General features: G+C 37.9%; 1 protein-coding gene across 2 annotated transcripts in view; it reads right to left on the bottom strand.

Annotated features, from left to right (window-relative positions):
• SP4 (Sp4 transcription factor) overlaps nt 1-12,571 on the bottom strand; it is a 72,657-nt gene that overhangs the window by 3,728 nt on the left and 56,358 nt on the right. The gene's annotated exons all lie outside the window — the stretch shown is intronic.

Here is a 12,571-nt window from a genome sequence, read left to right as displayed (position 1 = left end):
CCGCCCTTCCTTAAAAACTATTGTCTAGGTCTTGAATATAATGCCTAGAGGCAGGAAATATCTTAGAACTACTTCAAATAAAATCAGTTAATAATTTTGTAGTGTACTGAGTTTCTTCACAAGGCAAAAATAAGAGTGGGGCAAACACTACATTTCAAATTTAACAGAATTTTTAGGTCTCACAGAATTAAGACTATTAGGTTCTGGTACACGGAGTGATCCTTATATATTCTCCCTCTAAGTTATAAGATAGTTCTACTGGAACTAACTACTTCTGTATTTCAGAAAAAAGTCCTTTCATTTTGCGTATAATGGGTGGGGCACATAAAAATTTGGTTAACTGGTATATCGTCACGTTCATAATGGATAAACTATTAGCTTTAGTCCTTCCCTTAAAATTGTTGTTACTTAAGGGAAAGAAGCAATATTTTTTCCCAGTCTGATAGTAGAACTTGGATAATAAGAAAATTCAATTCAGCTGGCTTCTTTTACCTGGCCCTGCTTTTGACTTACTAATAGAAAATCTATAGTGTCCATGTCAGATATTATCCCCTATTCTTTATGTTTGTTTTATTTTAAAAAATTGCATTTGAGGTATCTCATTGAAATTTTCTTCCTCTTTCAGTCTTGAAAAATTAAATGAAAGGATAAATAAATGGTTGAGACAAAATTCTTAAAGACATTAAAAATAAAGGCAGTTGAGGTTTAAGGTAAAACGACTTGCATCTTATGAATGCTAACAGCCAGACAAGGGCTAAAAACAATTAAATGAGGGTTTATGTTTAGGATCAATCTTGAACTCTTTTATCTTTCAAGTTTCCCATTTTACTTCAAAAGAAAAATTCTAAGTGTAAAAATTTAAAAGCTGGAAGAAATTTTAAGGATCTTATTTTACATTTTCATTTTATAGATGAGTAAGTTGGGGCTCAGAAATTAATTAATTTGCTTGGGAAACATACAATTTATTAATATCAGAGCAGAATTCAAGGCATCTGGTTTCTAGTTCAGGCTTTTTGTACTAAATCACCTGTAGTAGAGACCTCTGTTCTTTTACAGCAACAGTGGCCAAGAATAATCAGAAAGAAATCAGGTAGTGACGGCTTGAAGGCACGAGATCATTCAGTAAACACTGAATCAATGGGTGATCAACTTGTACACACTGGCTGTTTAATAAACATTTGTTAGCTGTAATATTCATGAGTTCAGTCGTTTTTCAACAAATATTTGTGGAACATCTGTAATGTGCCAGGCACTGGTGATACAAATCTGAACAAGTCAGAGTCTCTGATTTTAAGAAGCTTCCGTTATCTTGAGAGAGTCATTTGTAACCACATGGAGCTACTGGTACCAAATGAGAAAGAAATTCAAGTCCCCACCTACTCAGCAGCAAACTGTAAGATAAATGAGAAATGATGGGGACATGGTTTGTGTGTGGACTTTCTAGTCTACTCCTAAGAGGTGTGGGTATCCAATTGATTTCAAGCAATGAAAGTTGGATAAAATCTCAAAATAAGTAAATTATGTTGTACAATTCAACTGTCATTAGGGGAATGACATTTCAGTTTATTAACCTTTTCCACAAAGAAGTGTGTTTTCTATGGTGTAAGACAATTTCTAAATTTCTTACCTCTTAGCAAACATTATCATTATACTTTATAATATATGGATACAGGGAGGTACAGGGTTCTTATACTAACTAAATACACTATAATATCTTTTCTGTATTTACAATTATTTTAATTATTTTTATAATTATTTTTAGTAGGGTTAATACTTTTTATAATTAATGCAACTAATAATTATCAAAACTGTTGATATTAGTTACTTACGGTGGGCAAAATGCCCCAATCCCCCACAAAGATGTCTGTGCCCTAATCCCTGGAACTTGTGAATATGTTTTATTACATGGCAAAAGGGATGTAACTAAGTTTATAAAGGTTAACAAAGGGAGAGTGTTCTGAATTATCTGCGTGGGCCCAATCTAATCACATAAGTTCTTAAAAGGAGACTGCTTTCTTCAGCTGGAATCAGAGAGACGCAGCAAGAAAAATCAGAGAAATCAGAAGTGTGAGAGGAACTTGACCCGCTGTTGCTGGAGGGGTGCCACGTGGAAAGTGTGAGAAGGAACGTGGGTCAGCTCCAGGAGCAAATGCCAGCCCCACTGCCCACCTGCTGACAGGCAGCAAGAACACAGGGACCTACGCCCTACAACAGCAAACGCTGAATCTGGCTGATAGCGTAAGTCTGGAAGCAGATGCTCTCCCAGAGCCTTCGGGCGGGAACACAGCCCAGCCAACACCCTGATCTCACCTTTGTGAGAGGCTAAGCAGAGGACCCCGGCTGAGCCTACTAGGACTTCAGACTTAAACAGTGATATAAAAATGTGTGTTATTTTAAGCTGTTAAATTTGTGGTAGTTTGCTGTAGGAGCAATAGAGAACTGATAGTCATATAAGATATAGTCTTGAAAAAGGTAAAGCCTAATTAAAAAAAAATTACAGTTGATCTGTTACATGGATCAAGATCTGTGAAATATCTGCATCACAAGTATCAAAAGCATATCAAGAAGAAATTCCAAATTTTATTTCTCTAAGAATATCTCAAGGATGTAATCAAAATGATTTTGGTTTAATACACTGAATATAGGAAAAAAATTGCTTATTTCACCTATATTATTAATAAAATGTCAAGCTGTATTACACAACTATTAAAATGTGGTAGTATTTTAAAAGGATTTAAGTAGAAGATTCATATTTAGAAATTATGTAGATTATTTCCTAACATGATGTTAACAGTAATTTCTCTCAGAAAAAAAATTTGCTGAGATTTTCAAATGGAATCATAGACTTGAAAGGATAAATGGAACTAAATCAGATCTTTTAAGCTTTATGTATTTGAGGTACCCATCAAGAGCCAATTATCTAGCTGCCATAGTTCTGCCTACAATCTCATTTTCAAAGTGTTACCCTCAAACTTAAGCTAATGTAATATATAAAACATACTTTATAGATTACTGATGTTATTTCTAAGTTTGTCATTTGATAACATACCTGCATATTTATCAATTAAAATAATTTCAGGAGTGAACTGAGGGGCTATATTAGTTTCCAAGGGCTACTATAAAAAAGCAAAAACAAAAAATCACAAACGGGGTGGCTTAAAAACAACAGATATTCTCTCTCTCACAGTTATGGAGCTAGATGCCCCAAATCAAGGTGTCAGTAGCACAATGCGCCCATCAAAGGCTCTAGAGAAGAATACTCCCTTGCCTCATCCTAGCTGCTGGTGACTTCTGGCAATCCTTGGCATTCATCGGCTTGTAGGTGCAGCTCTCCAATCTTTGCCTCTGTCTTCACATGGCCTTTTCCCCTGTGTCTCTGTGTCTTCTCCCTTCCTTACATGGATGCCAGTCATTGGATTTAGGGTGCACTAGGTCCTAAATCCTAGACACTAGGCATAGTATGACTTTATCTTAATTCACCTCATCTGCAAATAACTATTTCCCAAGAAGGTCACATTCACAGATACTGGGGATCAGGACTTAAACATATCTTTCTGGGAGGCACAATTCAACCCACTACAGGGACATTTTTAAATGTCTGGCATTTGTTACAGCTAAGTAAAAAACACACCCTTTGCTCAATGAATAACTTTCAACTAAACGTCCATTTGTAGCATATATACAATTTCTTACCAGACTTTTATATATAACTCACTCTACAGAAATCATATTTTGATTTGTTCTAAAAAACCTCATTATTCAAACTGAGAAACCTGTAGTCCCTGGATCCCTCCAATGTCTATCAGGAGGGACCTATCAGTCCCTCCTGGACACTCTCCCTTACCTGCTCAGCCTAGAATATCTAAATGAATCTTTTCATGAGTACACTCAATTCTCCTCTATCATTACCTGTGGATAAAAGCAAATTAAAAGGGGGAGGAATGATAGTTTGAGAGAAGTTATATGGCTCAAATTTTCTTGAAGTAGAAGACAGAGTAAGGGGAAGTTAACTGGGAGTGACAAGGGAATTAAGAAGACTTAAGGAGGTTTAGGTAATTGCTAAGGTAATGAGGAAGCTGAAAAAAAGAATAAGATTGATAGGCTGTCTGAGAGACTGGATGAGATTTGAGACCATAAATTTGTAGATATCAAATGTGCATCATGAGTAATTTTTCACTTCTTCCTTCAGCAATTATCTACTCAAATATAGAAGCCCTTTGGTCATTTCATTATAAACACTTTTTTTTGTTTGTTTGTTTTTTGGTGTGTTTTTTTTGCGGTACGCGGGCCTCACTGTTATGGCCTCTCCTGTTGCGGAGCACAGGCTCCAGACGCACAGGTTCAGCAGCCATGGCTCACGGGCCCAGCCGCTCCGCGGCATGTGGGATCTTCCCGGACCAGGGCACAAACCCGTGCCCCCTTCATCGGCAGGTGGACTCTCAGCCACTGCGCCACCAGGGAAGTCCTAAACATTTTTTTAAAGGCAATCTTATCTACTCTAATGGTTTTAACTATCATCTATAAATGGATAGGTACATCAAGATCCCGATTCCTAAACTATGAATTTAACATCTCCAAGATGTGCCATAGAAAGCATCATTCAACATGTCGCAAACAGAACTCATTAACTTTCCGATCCTTATAATTCTCAGAAATAAAGGGGAAAAGTCCCCCAAACTATGAAAGAGGTAATGTCAGTAAACATGGTGATCTCCAAAAATCCACTCCTCTGTGAAAGGAATCAGAAACTGGGAAAAAACAATCAAATCAACCCTTTCAGACTCTGGAAATTAATCAAGGGTTCCAGTAACTCAGGGAGTGTTTAATAAAGAAAATGTCTGAATCTTGGTAAGAAGAGCAAGTTTTGTGGTGTTTTAACTTGCCTAGTTCCACTTTCTACTCCCCAGCAGCCTGGTAGTCACCAGAGGGAACAGAACAGAGCTGGAGCCCTTTCAAAACTTCTTTCCCAAAGAATCATCATTGTTTCTTTGGAGGACCCCACTTAAAATACTTTTCTATTTAACCTTCCTTGGAAATACCCAATGCAAAAAGTCTTCTTCCGGGGTAGAGAATGGCATGTGTTTGTCTAAAACAATTATAGGAAAGTGTTTTAACTTCATGGATGTCCAAAACAAAGAATAATACTTGGGCCAAACAATAAACAGACTAAACAAAAAGCTTAAAAGAAAAAGCTGACATACTCCTTGGAATCTAGAAGGCCACATACATGCTTAGGGCTGTGAGTCTACTCAGGAAAGGGCTGAGAAGAACCAAACTCTCACTTATGCCTATCCTTTGAGGTTCTGCAAAAGCAGAAAGTGAAGGCTATGGTAGCATTGTCAACTGTCTGGCTGAGTGTTGATGGGGGCCCCAACATGCACACAAAGCCTCTCAGCAAAGAGGGAGAGATTTATTGGTCCTAGGTTTTTAAAAGAAAGAATATTTGAAGAAATGATGGCTGAAAACTCCCCAAATTTGATGAAAAACATTAATATACACATTGAAGAGGCTCAGTTAACTTCAAGTAGGTTAAGTGAAAAGAAATTCACACTGAGACACAATAATCAAACTGTTTAAAGCGAAAAACAAAGACAGAATCTAGAAAGCAGCAAGATAGAAGTGAATCATCATCTACAAGGGATCATCACTAAGAAAAAAGCTGATTTTTTTCATCAGAGATCACGGAGGTGTGAAAGCAACGGGATGATATATTCAAAGAGATAAAAGGGAAAAACCTGTCAATCAAGAATTCTATATACAGAAAAATTATCTTTCAAAAATAAGGATAAATTAAGATGTTCCCAGATTAATAAAAACTGAAGGAATCTATCACTAGCACATCTGCACCTATGAGAAATACTAAAGGGAGTCCTTCAGGCTGAAATGAAAAGACACTAAATGATAACTGGAATACACATGAAGAAATAAAGAACACCAGGTAAAGTAACTACATAGATAAATATAAAAGACAGTGTAAATGCATTTTTTACTCATTTTTCCTGTATCTAGTTTAAAACACAACTTAATAAAACAGTAATTACAAATCTGTGTTGATGGGTACAATATACAAAGATGTAATTAGTGAAAAAAACAGCAGAAGTGGAGGCAGAGCTATGTAGGAGAAAAGCTTTTGCGTGCTATTGAAATAAAGTTGGTATTAATCCAGACTAGACTGTTTTTTTTTTTTTTTTGCGGTACGCGGGCCTCCCACTGTTGTGGCCTCTCCCATTGCGGAGCACAGGCTCCGGACGCGCAGGCTCAGCGGCCATGGCTCACGGGCCTTGCCGCTCCATAGCATGTGGGCTCTTCCCGGACCGGGGCACGAACCCGCGTCCCCTGCATCGGCAGGCGGACTCTCAACCACTGCGCCACCAGGGAAGCCCCAGACTAGACTGTTTTAAGATGTGAACTGCAATCCCCAAAGCAGGCAACCACTAAGAAAATAACTTAAAAAAACATACATACATACATATATATGTATGTGTGTATATATATATATATGCATACATATATACATACACATACATACATATATTAAAAGAAATTACAAGGTAATTAAAATAACACATGAGCAATATTTGTTTAACACAAAATGTCAGTAATGGAGAAACACAGGAACAAAAAAGATAAAAGACATGAAGACAAATAGAAAACAAATACCAAAATGGCAGAAGCCCTTAGCATTAATTGCATTAAACATGAATGTATTAAACACTCCAATCAAAAGGCAGAAATTGACAGACTGGATTAAGAAAAAACATGATACAACTATATGCTTTCTAGCAGAGGCTCACTTTAAATTCAAAGACATGAATAGGCTAAAAGTAAAAGGACAGAAAACTGATACACTGTGCAAATAGAGTTGGAATGGCTATATTAATACTAGAACAATAAGATAAAAATTACTACTAGAGACAAGTAAGGATACTTTATAATAATAAATGTGTCACTCCACCAAGAAGATATAACAATTAGAAACATATATGTACCTAACAACAGAGACCCAAACCATAAGAAGCAAAATCGACAGAATTGAAGGGAGATAGACAATTCTACATTATACCTATCGCTTTCCTGTATTCTCCATTTCAACTGGTAGTAGTCATCATTGGTACCTTTCATCTCTTTTCTCACATCTAATTAATCACCAAGTCCTGTCAATTTTATTACACAAACATCTCTTAAACTGGTCCCAAATATACCTTACAACTTCTGTTTTAGTTGGTATCTTACCAAAAGTCCTTACTGTCCTTGCTGATTGGTCTCAAAATTATTCCCTATAAATTTATCCTCCATACAAATACTAAATGGTCTAAAATGAAAAGGTGACCGACCATCTAATTATCTGCTGAAAACTTTCAATGGTTCCTCATTTACTATGGCTGCAGAAAAAAACAAAATCAAGTAGTACATAACATCCTACTGACCTCTGCCTACCTTTTCTGTTTTATCTATTGCCACAAATATCATGGTTCCCAAACACTGAACTGCTTGTAGGTTCTGACATATCATACTTTCTTTCTTGTATGAGTTAGATTCTAGTCCAGGAGACTCTGCTCCACCTCCCAGTCATATAATTTTAGGCAACTTCTCTCTCCAATTCTCAGTTTCTTCACTTTTAGCTGGGAATAACAGAAATACCTACCTCATATTATTGCTCAAAGGATAAAATGAGAAAATGGATTTTAAAAAAGCATTTAGAAACCCAGCACACTGAAGGGGATCAGATACGTTAACTACTACTGTTACTGCCTGTCTGAATTTGTTTACTGCTTCCATGGCTCATTCTTCCCCATTACTAAATAACTCAACTTTGCTCAAGGAACTAAGCTTCTCATTACTCCTTATTTATAAAATGATGGAATTGCACAAAATCATTTTCAGGAGTCCCTCTGGCTCTAACTCTTATCATTTTTTTTTTTTTTTGCCTTACGCGGGCCTCTCACTGTTGTGGCCTCTCCCGTTGTGGAGCACAGGCTCCGGACGCGCAGGCTCAGCGGCCACGGCTCACAGGCCCAGCCGCTCCGCAGCATGTGGGATCTTCCCAGACCGGGGCACGAACCCGTGTCCCCTGCATCAGCAGGCGGACTCTCAACCACTGCACCACCAGGGAAGCCCAACTCCTATCATCCTTGATAAAGAGACATGTTGCATGACATTGAGGCATAGGCATGAGGCTGAGCAGGAAATTCTTTGGATTGTTAAAATAAAAATAAACTAGAAAATCTCTCTCCCTTTTTAGACTGCAATTTCGCAAAGATAAGAGTTGTCTCACACTTCTGAAAATGTATTAATTTACATACAGTAAAATTCATTCTTTCTGCTACATAGTTCTATGAGTTTTGATAAATGCATTAAGTCATGTAGCTATCTCCAAAATTCAAATGTAGAAGAACTGCTGTCACTTCCAAAACCTCCTTCATGATGTCTCTTCAGTCAAACTCCCTCCTCCATCACACACTAGAAAACACTGATCTGTTCGCCTTTTGTATAGTTTTGATTTTTCTATTACATCATACAAATGGAATCATTCAACAGGTAGCCTTTTGATGCTGGATGCTTTCACTTAGCATAATGCATCTGAATTTCATCCATGTGGTTGTGTGTATTAATGATTCATTTCTCTACGTTGGGGAAGAGTACTCCAATGTATGGATATACCACAATATTTCATCCATTCACCAGCTGAAGGACACTTGGGGTGTTTCCAGTTTGGGTGATTATAAATAAATCTGCCATATATATTCAAAGGTGGGGTGAATACTTGGGAGTGGATGCAAGGTCATATGGTTAAGTGTATGTTTAACTTTTATAACAAAATTCCAAAATGTTTTCCAAAGGTGCTGTGTCATTTTGCATTCCCACCAGCAAGGAAGTTCCAGTTGCTCTGCAATCTCCCCGGTACTTCTAACTGTCAGGGTTTTGGTGTCCTTGTTTTTTATTTTAGCCATTCTAATAGGTGTATACAGGTATCTTGTTGTGGTACTAATTTGCATTCCCCCAAATAAAAGACGATGTTGAACATCTTTTCATGTGCTTATTTGCCACATGTATAATGTTTAGTGAAGTGCCCAGATCCTTTGCCAATTTTTAAAAAGTGTACTGTTGTTCACATAACTGTTGAGGTTTGAGAATTCTTTATATATTCTAGATAAAAGTACATTGTCAGATGTATGATTTTCAAATATTTTCTTCCAGTCTGTGTCTGGTGTTTTCAGAATTTTTCACAGAGCAAAAGTTTTTAGTTTTTATGAAATCCAGTTTATCAATTTTTCTTTTATGGATTGTACTTCTGATGTTGTATTAAAAACCTTGGTCTAACCTCAGGCCACAAAGATTTTATCCTATATTTAAAAGGTTTTACAGTTTTAGGTTTAGATTTAGGTCGAGTGATTTTGAGTTAGTTTTTATAAAACATATGAGGTATGCAGGTCAAAGTTTCTTTTTTGCATGTGGCTGTCCAACTCTGCCACATTTTGATGCTGAGAACTTCTGCCTTTCCTTTTATTGTAAGCATGCTTACCTTTACTCCATGGATGATGGTTATAATACCTGCTTTAAAATCTTTGTCTAATAATTCTAACTTGTGGATTATCTTGTATCATGGTCAGATACAGAGTATGTTGAGTAATTTTGGATTGTATCCTGGACATTTTAAAAAATAAATTTATTTATTTATTTATTTTGGTCACGTTGGGTCTTCGTTGCTGCACGCGGGCTTTCTTTAGTTGCGTTGAGCAGGGGCTACTCTTCGTTGGGTGCGCAGGCTTCTCATTGCAGTGGCTTCTCTTGTTGTGAAGCACAGGCTCTAGGTGCGTAGGCTTCAGTGGTTGTGGCACGTGGGCTCAGTAGTTGTGGCTCACGGGCTCTAGAGCACAGGCTCAGTAGTTGTGGCTCACGGGCTCTAGAGCACAGGCTCAGCAGTTGTGGCTCGCGGGCTCTAGAGCGCAGGCTTGGTAGCTGTGGCGCACGGGCTTACTTGCTCCACGGCATGTGGGATCTTCCCGGACTAGGGCTGGAACCCGTGTCCCCTGCATCGGCAGGCAGACTCTCAACCACTGCGCCACCAGGGAAGCTCAATAAAGTATTTTTTAATTAAGGTATATGTATTATATTTTTAGATGTAATGCTACTGTACACTTAACAGACTACAGTATAGTGTAAACCTAACTTTTACATGCACTGGGAAACCAAAAAATTCGTGTGACTGGCTTTACTGAGATATTCACACTTCATCGAGGTGGTCTGGAACCGAACCTGGCATATCTGAGATTTGCATGTAACAATGGGATTGGATCATAACTCTATAAATAAATACTCATGAATCCGTACCATAGTGGTAAAAATAAATGTCTGAATAAACAAAGAATTGGGGAAGAAGGTATAGATAGGTCTTCCTTATATAAGAGTCACAATTAAAAATTGTACAAACGTGAGGGAAATAGAAAATGACCTTTAGTACATCACAGTAACATCACACAGAACATCACATTGTATCTGCAGGCAAGATACAGGTGGGCGGGGCGATGCACCACACCAGCAAGAAAGTCGCCACGGACTCCAACACCCCACGGACTCTGACATCCCACAGACGATATCAGGCGTCCCCCGCCCTTAACTGTCCCAGTCGTTTCTGCACTCGTCGTGGGACATGTAGGAGGGACTCGGGGAGACCCCAAAAAGCTGGATATGGACTAAGTGACCTTTAAGGATGTGGCTGTGAACTTCATCCTGGAGGAGTGGGCTCTACTGAATCCTACAAAGAAGAAACTCTACAGAGATGTGATGCAGGAAACCTTCAGGAAGCTGGCCTCAGCAGGAACAAAATGGGATGGTGATGACATTGAAGAGCAGTACAAAAACCAGGGGGGAAAACCAAGAAATCATATGACAGTGAGATTCTCTGAGCGTAAAGACAGTAGTCCACGTGCAAGAAACTTCAACCTTACTCCACCTCTCGACCAGAACAAGAAAACTCCTGGATTAAAACCATGTGAATGCAGTGTACGTGGAAAAGTCTTCATGTATCGTTCATCTCTTAATAGACACATGAAATGTCACACTGAACACAAACCTCAAGATTTTAAAAAAATATGATCAGGGCTGTATAATACATATAAATGTAAGGAAAGTGGGAAAGTTTACAAATATTACACTTCCTTACAGAGGCACTCACAAGGAACTTACACAGGAGAGAAACTGTATGAATTCCAACAATGTGGAAAAAGTTTCAGTAATCATTCATCAAGGTTTCCAAACACATGAAAGAGTTCACTCTGGAGAGTAGCCCTATGAATATAAGCAATGGCATAAAGGTTTACGTTCTCAAAAGGTTTCCAAAAACACGAAAGAGATCACACCGGAGAAAAATCCTATGAATGTAAGGAATGTGAGGAAGCATTCATTAACCCCAGTTCTCTTCAAATACATGAAAGGAGTCACAGTGGAGAGAAACCATATGTGTATAAAACATATTGTAAAGCATTTAGTATTCCCAGATAGCTTCAAGAACATCAAAGAACCCATACTGGAGAAAAACCCTATGAATGTAAAGTATGTGGGAAATCCTTCGCTTCCACTTACGTTCAAGTGCATGAAAGAGCTCACACTGGACAGAAACCCTATCAATGTCAGGAATGTGGGAAAGCCTTCGTTTGTCCCTCAGGCATTTGAAGGCACAAGAGACTGCACACTGGAGAGAAACCATATAAATGTGAAGAATGTGGGAAAGCATTCAATATCCCAGTTCTCTTCACATACTTGAAAGAACTCACACTAGAGAGAAACTGTATGTGTGTAAAACATGTTATAAAGTATTTAGCATTCCCAGATAGCTTCAAAAACATGAAAAAAACCATACTGGAGAAAAACTATGAATGTAAAATATGTGGGAAAACCTTCAGTTCCACTTATGTTCAAGTGCATGAAAATAATTCACACTGGAGAGAGACCCTATAAATGTAAGGAATGTGGGAAAGCCTACATTTTTCTCTCTCAGGCATTCAAAGACACATGAGCCTGCACACCGGAGAGAAACCATATAAATGTGTAGAAGTGGGAAAGCATTTATTATTCCCAGTTTTCTTCAAACATGTGAAAGGACTCACACTGGCAAGAAACTGTGTGTGTGTAAAATATGTTCTAAAGCATTTCGTTTTTCTAGTTCTCTTCAAAAACATGAAAGAACTCATACTAGAAAAAACCTATGACTGTACAATATGTGGGAAAACTTTTGCTTCCACTTATGTTCAAGTGCATGAAGGAATTCACGCTGGAGAGCAGCCTTATGAATGTAGGAATGTGGGAAAGCCTACATTTGTCTTAGGCATTCAGAGACACATGCATACTACAGAGAAACCATGTAAATATGAAGAATGTGGGAAAACCTTCTCTGATCTCTCTACTTTGCAAAAGCATGAAAGGGTTCACTAGATAATAAATCTAGTTTTTATAGAGCCTAGGAAAGACTTCAGTGGGCCCACATACTTATATGTGAAAACTCTCATGAGAAACAATATAAATGTCAGTAACATGAGGTAACTTGTTGGAAAGTAATCCAAGAATAATGTTT

This window comes from Phocoena sinus, chromosome 9 (assembly GCF_008692025.1).
Source record: "Phocoena sinus isolate mPhoSin1 chromosome 9, mPhoSin1.pri, whole genome shotgun sequence".
In the NCBI taxonomy this organism is placed as follows: Eukaryota; Metazoa; Chordata; class Mammalia; order Artiodactyla; family Phocoenidae; genus Phocoena; species Phocoena sinus.
Note: the sequence above shows the minus strand (reverse complement) of the source record. Positions and strands in the feature narration are given on the sequence as shown.